Genomic DNA, 13,887 nt, shown 5'->3' on the forward strand with positions numbered 1-13,887 from the left:
GTGTGCGAAAGACAAGCTGAAAAACCAGTTGAATTTTCCAAATTAACCATTATACTTGAAAAACCAAAAAAGAAAAAATCTAATCAAAGCTTCTGAATTAGTAAATTTCGTACAGAAATATAAACAATCGCGATTTTTTTTTCTAAAACCTGGTTTTACTGACCAATTAATTTTCATCATTGCACACACAGAAAAATACGATTATAAATAGTATTACGTTTAAAAGGAATTATTTTAAATGCCGACAACTAATTATACATAATTATTATTATCGAATAATGAAGTGTATGTATACTATACTTACGTTTGATTATTTGGATTTGAATAAAGAAAGATATTCATGAAAAATATGAATTTTATTGTGCATACCAATTATGTTAAAAAATCAATTGTTTTTAATGTAATTATGTAATGTTAGTTGACCACCATGCCTAGTTTGATAACGTGAATAGATTTTATATGGACTTTTAAATCGGGTAAAATCTTTTCAATATTTCTATATTTCAATCAAAGAAGTTTGTATCTAATACATAATACTGTTTTCATCCCCTCCTTTGAACACCCTGAAAAAGCTTAGGAAACCCTCAATAATAACTATTTTCGTCGAAATCAATTAACTAGGGCTACTGTGATATTAGTTTTTATTAATTAAATGAGAATTGTGTATAATATACAGCAGGGAGTGAACAGACTATATGTGATAATTCACACAAGTTCTAGAAATGCAATTAGAGGAAATTTCGTAATATATTTTTGAGTGGTTACAACGTGTTTCTCCTTCTTTTCTCAACGTTTTGGACTCGTTGCAGAGACTATTCTCTAAAGATAATGTATTGAAGTGTACTGTTAGATGTATGAATGTGAACGTCGCTGTGTCGAAAAAGGGTATATTTAGCTGAGAGCATACGTTGCTCAGAATAAAAAGGGGATGATACTATACACTGTACTGTGTTAGTCATCACTACCAGAGATACCCACCAGATTTTATGTTGGATTTTGCCGATATTTTTTTTCATTTTTAAATAATGCCCATCTTTTTTATTAATTTTGTCAGGTGTGATTTTTAATAACCCCTTTTACTAAATACTAAACACATCTTTGCTGCTTAATTCTGGCTTGTAATCTTGAGCACAAATATCAAATTTATGACCTGTGTCCATTAATTATTTGGAAATCACTGACATTTTGTAGTGTTTTGATTATTTAATTTTTCTAGATCTGTTGAAAGATGGTTACAATTTCGTCTGGAAGATCATTTTAAGAGATTGGATTTTTTAATGTTTGACATGACACTTTTCAGTATGTAAGTCTAAAGGTTAGTTTGCATTGATAAAAGGATCTGATTGATTTAGCAGATACGTGAGATAGGTACTACGTCACGCGTCAGTCACTGGTACAACAAGAAAATACGAGATGCGTTGTCTTGTTACCTTATATGTATGTCATCATTAATCATGTCTAAAATTATCTTTAGATACTCATCATTATTCCACTTTCAAGTCACGGAGGATTGCAAGTCTTATCTCCATTCATGAACCTTTAAGTTGAAATCCGGATAGTGACTACTGACTACTATCCAAATAATGGCCCATGATGGACGACCATCTCAATATAATATGCATCTGAACCCGTGGGTCCCGGATTTGAATCCAACATCTGACAAATTGTTTTTTTATTATATATTTGAATCGGGACTATGGACAGTTTAAGACAATTGTTCAATTAAATTCTCTTTTTAATAGAAAACGTAAACGACCGATATTTACATCAGATTATAGAACTAATGACAGAATATGTAAAAGAACGTCAGTCTCTGGGATCAAAGATGCGGGCATGGTAAAACTTCATACAATTTTTTTAATGCATCTTTGTTCTAAAATATTTGACTAAGAAACCAATGAATTGAACGAATTTGTTACAACTTTTCTTTTTCAAAAAGTTTCGTAATTAAATATAAGCTTTACAGGAGCCCATTCATGCTTGGAGGCTTATAGTGCCGGTACACGTGCATGGATTTACTTGCAGCAATAGTGTATATTTTAAAATATCGTGATAATAACTGTTTACACGTAAAAGTGCTAAATGTCTTGCCAATCTCATTCTTCAAGAGTAAGCGAGACGCGATGTTGTCATTTTATAGTACTATTTGACAGGTCGTGAACATCGGTTAACCTCAAAATGAGTCTGCGCGGTGTAGTTCGTTTTTTTACTGGCAGGTTCGCCACTATCGTTCCACTGCGCAGGCGCAGATACATAACAAACCCCAACTGTCGCGTGAAATTCAGAAGCTTCCGATTTTTTTTGATTCAGGCATGCAATTTTGCAACCTGCATGATAATACAATATGCTTACACGTGAAATTTCTTGTTATGGCCGCGACAATACGTACTGTCAGCAGTGGATAAATCCATGCACGTTTAAACGGGATAAGTATTAGTTCGTGAAAATAGTGTTTTATTTACGTACTGTATATATATCAATATAATTATCATGCCTGCGAACGTTTCAGTGATATAAAACATGACATTATGGTTGTATACTTATTAAGTGGATATAATACACTGTTCGTATATTTTGTCACGCGAAGGATAGAGTGGTAAGGGCATTTTGTTCACAGCGTTAATCAAATGTATAGTCACCAGTCTCCAACATGGACTCAATAAATGAAGTAACAAAAATAAAAACGCCACAGGCTTTCCTCTTTCAAACAGCAGTGCAAACTAAAGAATAGAAAAGCCGAGGATAATGAAGTAAACAATTCAGATCATCGGTGGCCACAATCCTTAAATACATGACTAGGTACACAAGAAGTCAATTACGATTTTCTAATTATTGTTTACTACGTTAACATCTGGTTTCAAACTCATGCCGTTAATTATATTGTAATGTGCCATTTTAAACATCTGGAGGGTATGATAATTCCTAAGCTAATTTCCAATTTCAGGATTATGAGATTTGTGATCTGGGATTAAATAAAGACAGAATATTAGTACAAAATACAGCTATACTCTTTACAACAATTTTCAGGATTACTTTTATCGATCTTTAAACTACTTTTAAGATTACGGTACTATCTAATGAAATGACTGACTCGTGTAAAACCGCCATTGTTTCAACTGTCAATTCATGGTATAACAAAGAAAAATATAAAAACTCCAACTAGAAAATTTTTATTAGTATTTATGTTGAAAGCAGTTTTTATAGATCAGCTGTATATTTTTTCCACAGTCACAATTTGGATAAATATTATAGAGAAAAATAGTATTTTCATAGAATTAAATAGATTTTATTTTGTCGATTATTAAAAAAAACTCACATTTCTTTTATTGAGAGTGTTATTTATGAAAAAAAATCAGGAATTTTTGTGTTGTCAATCCCGAGATTTGAAACCGTAGACGAAGAATACAATAAGTACCCTAATCAATGACCATGAAAATATCGCCAGAAATAATTTTATCTATAGGACTACTTACCCGTAGATAATATTATACAACACTCCTATACTCTATGGCAGTGCTTCTCAAATTTTTTTATACCACGGTCCCCGAAATCAGAAAAAAATATCCCCAAAAATTTTAGTCTTCAGTAACCAACAGTAATTTATTTACCATCAATTATTATTATACGTACATTTTTATCATGATTTTCTAGATCTATTCTTTTTGTGTCACCAAAGTTCCCTACAGAAAAGCAAATCATCATGAATTTGGGAATCATACCGATATCTTACAAAAACCATTAACTGTGCGTAGTTTCTAATATCAGTGGATTCATCGAGTTGTATTGCAAATAAGGTACTCTGTTTAATGCTAGATATTAACACGTTTTATGTTTTTTTCTTCAAATACAGAAATATTTCACGGCTCCCTGGCAGGAGGTCCAGTCCCCTCTAGGGGGCCGTGCCCCTCAGTTTGAGAAGTACTGCTCTATGGCACGCGTGTCAGAGGTGGCAGGTATGAAAATTCAGCTGGCACGTGAACGATTTACAAATTCAAATTTTTATGTATAGCATTTCCTGGCGACACTTAGAGGTTACAATAATTAGTTATTAGATCCAGCGAATGTTCGCCTTAGCGAGTGTCAGTGAATACAAGTGCGTGTATTCTATTTAATTTAATAAATCCTATTTAACAAAGACAGTAGAAATAATAATAAAAAATATATTAAATTTATATACAACGTTTTTAAATTTTCTGTTGAATTATTATGCTCAATACGCTCAAAATGGTACTTGATCCCAAACAAACAAATATAGAATACTGAAATGTCATTTTGACATTTCATTTGGATTTCCATAGTAACGCACGTATATATTAATAATTTTTTGCTAGAACCACTCCCTTAGCAACCAATAATAGTCTTTTACTTTTTACGGATTTTTCTGAAATAACTTTCCACACAAAACAGAATTAACTGAAAATGAATTGGATTCTGCTTAAAGATGGATAAAAGTATTAAAAGAATGCATTGGCATCGTGTTCTGATATATTCTAAAGGTTTCAAATGTCTAACTAGTCGGGAAGTTAGTTAAAAATCGATTGCAAGATTTGTACTGGACAAACAACTACCGGACAAATAAGAATACGAGCTAATATTAACGTTGTAAAAATCAAGCAGTAGAGCCTTTCAAAGATGTTGGACTGAGGAGTATGGCGTGATTAACGAAGGCAATAAAAGCATTATATATTTTGTATTTTGGGAGAGCTATATGCAGAACGTCAGTAAAGCGGTATTATGAGACAAACCATAAATCATTCCTTGAGAAAATCAAGTAAAAAGACTTTTTGTTTTATTGATCGGACAATAAAAAATAACAATATTCAATCAACAAATAAATTTATTGGCAGTCATTCAAATATAACAAGCTATTTATTATTTTACCCCAAACGTATTCGCTAAAAATGGAAAACTGGTGGTTAAAATACTCCCCCGATCTCTTTGAAAACAAGGAAAAAAATATTAAATGAATAAAAAATATATGCTTTCGGCTAGAAACACGATGAAAGACAGAATCTCAAGAACTGAACCAATAATTTTCAAAACTTCAATCATAAAAACACTTTTACCTCCCTTTTCCCATGAAAAACTGTTCGCCATAGGAGCTCGGCTCGGAAAAATAATATTTGGGAAATTTTGGCTCGCCCACGTAAAAAGTTCGCCAACCCTGCTCAGTATGATCTTGTATAAGATAAAAAGAATGATATATATATATCATTCATTACACATACCTACGTTAAAGATTGTAGATAGGTAAGTACGATGCAGATTGCAATCAACATAATTACATTTTGATTTTGATTGCATTTTACGATATAAACTTTCGTTGTATAGATAAATATCTATATATAGTATATGTATCTACCTACATAAAAGCAGTGGTATAATTTAATAACGGGAAACTCTATGGTATAAAGTTATTTCATATTTTCATATGGTATTTCATCGCTACGCTATAACATGAATTCACGAGACTGTAGGTTCAATTCCTTTAAAGGAATTCATGCTGGGAATTTCATATATGTACTCAAAAATGAAAATGTAAGTACATCGGGCTAAAAACAAGATTGACAGTACGAATAATATAGCATTTTTCAGATTTTGGGATCAAATATCTATAAATCATTATTATATTCCAGTATAAAGAAATCACTTTCCACTTAACCAAAAATGCTTCCATAAGAATTGAAACTAATATAATAATATAATTTGCATATCTATTATTGACGACGGATTATATTCATGCCTCCCACATCCTGATACGGGCCTCAGGTCAGAATATTTAGCCATAACAATTACGCCAGCTGAGTAACCGAAAAATCGATAACATCAAGAAAACTCAAAGATTGGTACCCAATTACGAAATACCCAATCGATTTCGAATAAACATTCGTACATTATTATATCCAGTGGCGGCTCATCCATATGCACTGCAGAACTGCAGCACCCCCAAGCAAATTGAGAAAAGTGTAATATTATAATATACATAAATTTATGTATATTATATGAAAATATCAATATTATTTAAGCGTGCTTAGCTTGCCCGCTCACCGATACATCCAATAATAATTATCGTAACCGCAATGAAAGTGATGCGTCGCGTGATTTCATGCAGTATCATTTTCGATAGAAAATGCTCGAATAGACGAAGGAGGGGCGCGGGGAGCGGGACTCGCCGGTCAGAGTTTAGTCTGGTACTGCCGCTTATGCAGTATTTTCGTGTTGCGAACGTTGTCGGATACAGCGGCGCGAGTCGCGACAAATGTAGAGAGCAACTAAAAGGTGATAGACCTTATTTCAAGGAAAAAAGACAGAAGAATCAATTTAATAATGAAATAAAAACATTTATAATATTCAATTTTAATAATTATGATTTTAATAGTGAAATATAATCTAAATAAACATTTATTTTTATTTTTAATCAACCGCAGCACCCCCAGATATAATATCCACGAACCGCCACTGATTATATCTCCGTAAAATACCATTGTCCAATTTACACCAAACCAACATAAACTGTACGATCAATCATGCATAGTGATAGTACAATGAAAATACCAATACAAAAAGAATTGAATGGCACCCGCAACAAAAGTTCAATAAGTGAGACGTAGTGATAAAAAATTCTGTCATTTTTTAAATGTTTAATGTTCGGTAAACCTGTCATACTGTCACGTGTAAAAAGTATATTCAACTATATTATGGGTATAAGTTTATTGGTATATCACAAGTAAAACTCAACTGTTAAAATATTATGATATATCCCAACTACTACACAATATGACATATGAATACATAATATTATTGTCTTGGCTCATTCATAATTTAAGTGGCAATATCATAATAAATGTTATATTAGTATCTATTGTGCTACTATAGACAGATCAATTTGAATGAATTAATAATTTTGTTGCACAAATGGAAATAAAAAATAATATGATATTATTAATAATAACTAGTGTTATTTAATTATATTATGTACAATAATTGTGTGATATCAGTAGCTGACAAATTGATTTAAAATCTATGTACGTGAAACTAGATAAATATTAGATAATTAGAAACCAGTTTCACGATTGTAACAATAGAGAAAAATAATCCAAAATACGTCGTCTATCCGTACATGATAAGGGATAAGATATTACCTAAACGTGTTGATTTAATAAAATTACTCATTAGGAAGTTATGACTATTGGATTTGTCTATTATTAGATATTAATGAATAGTATACACAATAAGATAGGATAGAAACATAATATGTATAAGTACATTATCGAATTTATCAATGTTTACATGTTACATTATTATATCGAACAGATTTCTGTAAGTATATCTGCTACGGTAAAGTGTGGGGTTGCTGCCAAAAATCATTAAGTCGCTAATTTAGATATTTAGTGTTAACAAGGGATTAAATTATGTCTATATATAAATAAGCATGCTAGAGAAAAAATCAACGTCATCCGAAATATTATTAAACATGCACATAAAGTACAAAGAAATTAGCAATACGCCTGATTTTACAGGACATGTCAAACTTTCAAATTGCAATTACTCCATAACATGATTTCGAGACTTATCAACTTTCAGTAGTAACACCCTACAAAGTATAAGATTTAATAACTTTTATTAGTAGATATGTGTGAAATTCATGTCATCTTTTACACACTTGTGTGGAATTATTTAAATTATAGGTACATCTGTAATCAATTTGACTTCAAAATTAATGGTTAATTGAACTTCCAAAATATCGAGTTGTTAAAGTCAAAAAAGCATAAGAGACACTTTGACAAAAATGAGTTAAAATGATAAGATAAATGCATGGGTACTTACTTATTATAAAATAGGGGTTGATATTTTAATATTATTGTCCATGTCCGCGTCGAAATTAGTGCTTAGCCATTATAAAATCATATTTTAAATTGAAAAATATATTTTCTCTATATTCCTCCATTGAATATTTTGACATTTATTGAATTTTAAAGAATGTTTCTTCTTCAAAATCACTTACACAATACACAATAGTAAATATATAACAAATATTGTTTTTTTATATTACGAGTAAATTGCATATTCTAATGGAAAGTTTACTGAATATTTTGTTTGTGTACCTACAAAGGAATTTATAAATAAAATTTTCGGTGCACGTGTTGACAAAATAATTGTAAATTCTAATTGATTTGATTTTTGTACTATTCCATTTGAGTAGTTTTTTTGAGACCCGTGTTTTGCCTTTCGGCATCTTCAGGCACTATGCGTACTCACCCTTGATAAATACATACTGACAACGATTACAGTTCTAATAATATAATAAATTAGTACAATGAAATAAGATAAAAACCAAATTTCCTACTAAGTCAAGGAGCAATTAGAATTTAATTTTAAATTCCGTCAAGTCCCCTCGATCGATAGAATCGATTTTCTAAAAAAAAAAAAAAATGAACAAGAGAACCATGAAAATCTCATTCACGAAAATACGGCTTTAATCACAATTTAAAACGACGTTTTTTATAATAATACTATTATATCGTAATAATTTATTTATGTGATCGTAAAATGTTAACTTCTAGAATTATAAAAGACCGAAAATCATAATGATATATAAATCTTTCCTACAAAGTCTACAGATTTTTCAGGCTTACCTCCCAGATTCTTCATTTTCGACTAAACTTAATTCGATAACATATGCTAAAATTTACGACATCACGTAAAAGATGCGACATGCAATAAGTCAGCAGATATAGATGTTTTCTTACATATTATGTACAGTCTGTACACATAAGATTATTGAAGAACTGAACATTATTTTTTTGTAAAATTGAGATAATTATGAAGTCAAAATGTATCTACACAGATTCTTTGATATTGAATTCCGCATTTATATTGACTCGTTTAATTACTTGTTGAAAAAACACAATATGTAGTCGGCTGACATTTATGTAACATAAATTTAAATAATTATACATTTCCCCTCTGATATGAACTTTGAGAGCAAAAAGAAAATCGAGTTTTGGACAATTTTGAATGCGATCTTCCATGTTTATACCTATAATTAACGAATTCAGCGGAAGTAATTTGAGTCTTCTTTTTGCTTATTTACATTGCATTATGGTTAATTTATAATATTTAAGTATTTTTTTTTCAATTTATCATCCTTAAATATCACATTTCTACATCTGCGAATCTATTCTATATACAATGCTGCTATCGGCGGCTATCGAGGATATATAGTTTATTATATTTATGTATTGAGTTATTATAATTGTTACAATAAGTTAGCCGTCTAAACTAAACAATCAAAACTATCTATCTCGCTCTAAAAGTAAGCACATCCAATAGAGATGATGTTAAATTATAGCACTTCTTGACAGCTTAGACCGTTAATTTATTGTAACAATTAACCTCCTCAATACATAAATATGATAAATACTCTCGAGTCTCGATAGCCGCCGATAGCAATTTTGTGTACAGAATAGATGCGCAGATAATAATATATTTAAAATAAACATGAAAAATAATAAGACAATCACACAAATTAGAATGTCACACATAAAACAATTTAATTTATTATTAATATATTTATTATAGAATAAATGAAAAAGGTAACACTTGATATTATTATGTATCTTTCAAATCAATTTAAAAAAAACACTACGCACCTTGCTACGACATGCACCGGCACTTTTAATTACGATGACACTGATCATATTTTTTTTATTTGTGCATGTCCATTCTAAATAAAATATGTCACTTTAGATAATTCAACGGCTTCTCACAATATTTAAATTCAACAGATAAGAAGATAATGTAGTAACGTAATATAGATTCAGCAGTATTCAATATTAATTAAGTTGATTTGTGAATTCTCGTGACACGTGTGTGAAATAATAAATTAAATTCACTCGATTGTTAACTTTATGCTATGTCGGGCAAAAATAATATTGAAATTACTTAATATTGCGAATTACTTAGTTGGTCTATTTTGCATGTAAATTATTGCCAATGTTTTAATTCAAATATGCTGAATATTCATTATTTAACATCAGCCGATGTTATTTTTTAGTACGAATTCAATAATCCACAGTTTTTTTGCAACGTTAATATTTTCAAGAACAGCGCTGTAAATGAGGTTGCATTAAATTTAACGCAGCGATTTTTAAACTTTTTGCGTCTTTGATCGTCTCAGACTATGCAGAGGTTATTTATAACAACAATAACTAATACACCTAAATATTTTATCATAAAGGTAAAATAAATTAATAAGCTATTTTTTAGTATTATTCAACGAATAGGACACAAGATTTAAGAATGTAACATTCTATATATTGAACCACATATTTTTTATGCACTATAATCCGTCGCTTTCACTAATTGGACACTTGTCTGGTTTTTGGGATGGCGGATTACTGAGAGAGTACTACGTTAAAGTGCCCACCACCACCCGTCATATATGCACAACCGTGGATATGCACGGCCGCTTTCTATGACGCTTTAAACGTATCTGAAAGAAGTGATTTTAAGTGCTCATTCCGTCCCGAGACGGAGCCGCACGGGACTGATGCTGCAACCATGCACCGTAGTGCTGAAAGAAGAAAGTTAAGAAAGAAAATGTTTGTTTTTGGACTGGCTCTGCTGTCCGCTGACGTTAAGCGCTTTGTGTACCCGCATACTGAGTGTCACGAATTGAAATGGATGAGTCTACAGAAGAGTCGGGACTATCCCGCTCCCCATACGACGCTGCAAATTTCTCAAATGCCGCAAAGTTGGCCTCGGTTGCTACCAGATCTCCATGACCAATTGGGCCCGTGTGAGGACGGACCCTGGCAAACAGCTCCGCTCGTTCGAATTCCATAAGCGGGCAATACCAGAGGATGTGTTCAACATCTTGGTGGTCATGCCCGCAGGTACAACCCGGCCCATCTACTATCAAGCCAAACTCGTGGAGTCTGGCGGCGAAGTTGCCATGGCCGGTGAGGAACTGGCTAATCCAGTGCGAAGGTTGGAGTCTTCTAGTTTGGTGCCTGCAGAATACGTCTGGAAAAAAACGGTAAGTGTGCCGCCCCTTGGGGGAGGCGGTCCACCTCGCCTGCCATGCCGCAAATGCGGTCTTGTACACAATGTCACTTACAGTCTTCCTGTAAGGAACGTCCTCGGATCTCTGCGGTGGTGTCAGATGGACACCGGCGAGTATTGTGCTGATCCCCCTCAAGAGGAGGGTGATCGATCCTCTGACTTGGACGTGCAGATCGAGGGGTAGCACCCCCGCGAGTACGGCAAGCGCGTCAGTAGAAGTTGTGCGGTAGGCTTTGGTAAGCGAGATCAGCGCAAGTCGCTGCCCGCTTAATAGTGCGCGTCTCACGAGAGTTAAGGAGTTTACTCGAGAATGCCAAATGCTGGAGGCGTAACCGGCAATTCCCATGAAAATTGCGCCGTATGCAACCTTAAGGGCTCTAGGCTTAAGTCCCCAATTGCTGCCCGCCATTCGGGCCATTCTCTGATAGGCCGAATTGGCCTTAGAGACGGCCGTCTTGGCGTGGTGAACGAAAGACAGCTTGTCATCAAGAATTACTCCCAGATACGTAACCCTTTCGGAGAAACGCACTGAGGTCTGGCCAAAACGAACCGTGGGCGGCCGTCGAGTTATGTTGACCCGAGAACTACCCCTGAGGAGGACAGCTTCCGTTTTGCTCGGGGCAAAGGTCAGCTTGTTCAGCAACCCCCAATTAAGGATTCTGCCCAAGGCGTCCGTGGCTGCACGCTCAAGTGCCGGTCAGCTGGTCGCCCCAACAAGCAGGAGCAAGTCGTCGGCGTACGCAACGAGCGTGCAGCCCGGAGGCAGTGGCAGGGACAGAACGTCGTCAAACAGAATGTTCCACAGAAGGGGTCCCAGGACGGAGCCCTGGGGACACCCCATGGTGGTCCTCCTGTGAATCAGGCTGGGGCCGGAGTCGTAGGTTATCTCCCTATTGCTGAAGTAGCTTTGAACTAAGGCAAAGAGGTCCCCGGGGATCTGTTTCAGCCTAAGCTTTGCCAGAACCAAGGGCCACCACGCAGTATCAAACGCGCCCGCTATGTCGAGAAAAATCCCGGCAACGAGGTCCTTGCCAGAGCTCTCCACAGAATCGATCACAAAGCGAATCGCATCCTCGGTGGACTTTCCGGGTCTAAACCCAAATTGTCTTTGCGAGATTGGACAGTTTTCCGACAGGTGGGACTCAATCCTGCTGTTTATCAATCTTTCCAATATCTTCCCGAAGACGGGAAGGAGCGTAATCGGTCTATACGCTTTCGGGTCACAAGGAGGGCGACTGCCGGCTTTGGGGATCACCGTGAGATGACCCTTTTTCCAGCAGTCGGGGAATATGCCACTACTCATGCATTCTTTGTAGAGTTGCGTGATCTCGTGTGAGGCAAGAGACCACGCCCTTCTCGCTAGCGCGTTATCTATGCAGTCAAGCCCCGGGGCTTTGCCAATCGGGAGGCTGGCAAACAGGATCCCTAGCTCGGACATGGTAGTGGCTGCGGATCGCGGAGTGTTTAAGGGGAGCAGCGCATAGACGCGAAGCTGCTGAAATCGGTCGTTGTCAATGTCGAGCGACTCGTTGTCCTGCGGGATAAGAGCATCCAACAGGACTGTGGCGGACTCTTCAGAGCTATTGGTGAAAGATCCGTCGGGGCGCCGTACCGCCGACATGACTTTTCCGGGCCGTAAGCCCAGCTTCATCACGCGGAAGGGGGGGCCCCACGGATCATTGCCACCCATTTCAGTGACGAACTCTCTCCAGTGCACCTTCTTAGCCTTACTGATTGCCTTTTTGAACTTGAGTCTAAAACACTACATTTTGACGCAGGGTTTTGAATGTGTGAGAGTCATACGAAAATTAACTACACATTATAGACATGCAATAGTGTGTGTTGCAACCTTCAAGTACACCAATATTTAATGAGCATGTGCATAAACCAAGAGCAGTTGTCAGAATGACGGACACGTGTATTATTGACACGTGTTTAAGTTTATTCCATTTTCTTCCACATGCCTGTTACTCCACACCCCTTAGGTATTTCAGTTCCCATTATTTCTGAGTTGTCTGCATTGAACATACATAATTTGAAAACACCTCATGCATATACCCACTATAAAAAAAAACCATTTTAGAAAAAAATACGACGCCCGACGGGACTTGAACCTGTAACTATTTTTTTCCGACCATGTGCGATCCTAACAAGATCATATGGGCCTCTACAGAGTAGAGGTTTGTATTAACAGATTTTTGTTTTTACGAGAAATGGATGTCAGCCACTTGCTCAACCTATTAGGTCCATACTCTGACTGAAAAACAATATGTGTACTTGTCAGACCCAGGATTCGAACCTGAAACCCACGACGCTGTGTACCATCGCTTAAACCGCGCGGCCATCATGGGAAACTACGCCTGTAACTATAACTGACGCGAATCCAGCGGCTACAGGTTCAAGTCCCGTTGGATGTCATATTTTTTTTTCTAAAATTGATTTTTTCTAGTTGGTATGCATGACATGTTTTCTAATTATGCGTGGTAAAATAAATAGAAAAATTTAAGTTGTAAACTTGGGAAACCATATTGTAAAAAATATTGTTGAATAAATTCTCAATGGTGTCTGACACAGGGCTACCATCCAAATTCTAAAGCTAAAGGTCCGCAGGATTTGGAGGTTGAATAATAACCCATGGATCACCAAACTTAAGTTGAGGCATTCAGTTTCCTCTGTAGTTAATGTAATAAAATCGGTACTGACCTCAGAGTAATAATATAAAGATAGTGGGTATTATTATATGTGTCGCTAGATTTCAAAATCAGCCAAATCCATAATATATGAATAGGAGAAAACAGCTTTTTGTTTTCTCAAATACAC

At 35.1% G+C, this 13,887-nt stretch overlaps 1 protein-coding gene across 2 annotated transcripts in view; it reads right to left on the reverse strand.

Moving 5' to 3' along the window:
* Positions 1-13,887, reverse strand: part of LOC147064640 (diacylglycerol lipase-beta-like) — a 72,503-nt gene that overhangs the window by 23,813 nt on the left and 34,803 nt on the right. Inside the window, exon 1 of one of the 2 annotated variants that reach the window (XM_085957479.1) lies at positions 9,654-9,700. The exons of the other annotated variant lie outside the window; for it this stretch is intronic. The gene's annotated coding sequence lies outside the window, so the exon portion shown is untranslated. Of the gene's footprint in view, positions 1-9,653; positions 9,701-13,887 lie in introns of those variants that run through there. 2 annotated transcript variants of the gene reach the window in all.

Source organism: Rhyacophila brunnea, unplaced genomic scaffold (genome assembly GCF_057557595.1).
Source record: "Rhyacophila brunnea isolate RB1 unplaced genomic scaffold, BYU_Rbru_1.0 scaffold_7, whole genome shotgun sequence".
NCBI lineage: Eukaryota > Metazoa > Arthropoda > Insecta > Trichoptera > Rhyacophilidae > Rhyacophila > Rhyacophila brunnea.